This window comes from Labrus mixtus, chromosome 9 (genome assembly GCF_963584025.1).
Source record: "Labrus mixtus chromosome 9, fLabMix1.1, whole genome shotgun sequence".
In the NCBI taxonomy this organism is placed as follows: domain Eukaryota; kingdom Metazoa; phylum Chordata; class Actinopteri; order Labriformes; family Labridae; genus Labrus; species Labrus mixtus.
This window is the reverse complement of record NC_083620.1, coordinates 29,581,143-29,581,506: the sequence shown is the minus strand read 5'-3', so window position 1 is coordinate 29,581,506 and position 364 is coordinate 29,581,143.

Genomic DNA, 364 nt, shown 5'->3' with positions numbered 1-364 from the left:
AATGAATGGAGTGAGGGATGAACGGAGGGATTGGAGCCGAGGTCATCTGGCCCCGGAGGGATACAACCACCACGGGAGAGGGGCCTTGTTGTCGTCGCCCCTGGCAACAGAGACTCAAAGAAGAAGAAAAAAAAACCCAGATGACAAACGTAGAGATGAATCAACTCTGAGTTCAGTGAACGCTTTAAAGTTTAGAATTCAGCTCAGCTTTATCTGAGATACAAGTCGGGACGCCCCGAGGAAAAAAAATTGTAACGCATTTCTCCGCATCCGATCTTATTGTGTGGCTTCAGATTGCATCATTCTGTATCGTAACACACCGTGTCATAAATGTTTGTTTTTCAAATCGTATCCTTTCACGTCG